Genomic DNA, 790 nt, shown 5'->3' with positions numbered 1-790 from the left:
AATTAATTATTAAATATTAAATGTTTATTTAATGGACAAATCATATATATTCTTTCTACATGGCGCTCATCCCTGGCATATTAGAAGTCACCAGCACTCGATATGTGCAAGAAGTAGAGCACTTATTAAATCGTCACATGCGTCAAACAACCAACGTTTCGGGGCCACGCACGTCGACAACGATTTTCATTATCGATTATTATCGACTTAGTCAATCAGTTGTTAGAGAGATATAATTTTTTTTTTTTGTATTTCTAGTTTTCCCTTGAGTCAGGCCTAGAGCTCTCCAATAACCAAAGCTCATGCCCCTGCTCATTAGAGAGATCTAGCGGTGTCTCAGCAAGGGGAATGTTAAACCTCTGCAGAAAGAATGATTCCACCAAAAAAGCAAGTGGCCATCTCTACAACATGAAGGCAGTAAACAGGCTTTTCTACTCAGCTGTGACTGCTCACTAAAGAAAAGAGCTGTAAGGGCTTGTTCACACTGTCACATGGCTGCAACGCAATATTTAAAGTATTGCAGTAGCTCCTAGTCTGCGAACGGGGGAAAATGTGCTGTGGACAATGCTCCTGTGCTGCAAAGGGATCAGAACAACAAACAGTGTAAAGGATGCAGGGGGAACCAGCCACATCCAAATCTTTGCTCTCCCAGTGGGCATACCCCATAAGGGAGTCTCTGGTGACAGGACTCAGACCACAGCCCTGGGTATGTATAGCAGCACTCTGTGGGCAGTTTAACATGTTGCATCATGTGTCAAGCTGAGGACCCTAAGCAGCTATAAAATGCTGC

At 43.2% G+C, this 790-nt stretch overlaps 1 protein-coding gene across 1 annotated transcript in view; it reads right to left on the bottom strand.

Annotated features, from left to right (window-relative positions):
* The window catches only part of BIRC6 (baculoviral IAP repeat containing 6), a 258,916-nt gene that overhangs the window by 220,903 nt on the left and 37,223 nt on the right, over positions 1–790 (bottom strand). The window lies entirely within an intron of this gene.

The sequence above is a fragment of the Nanorana parkeri genome, unplaced genomic scaffold (genome assembly GCF_000935625.1).
Source record: "Nanorana parkeri isolate BGI_ZX_2015 unplaced genomic scaffold, ASM93562v1 scaffold100, whole genome shotgun sequence".
Taxonomy (NCBI): Eukaryota; Metazoa; Chordata; class Amphibia; order Anura; family Dicroglossidae; genus Nanorana; species Nanorana parkeri.
This window is presented reverse-complemented; position numbering and strand designations above follow the sequence as displayed.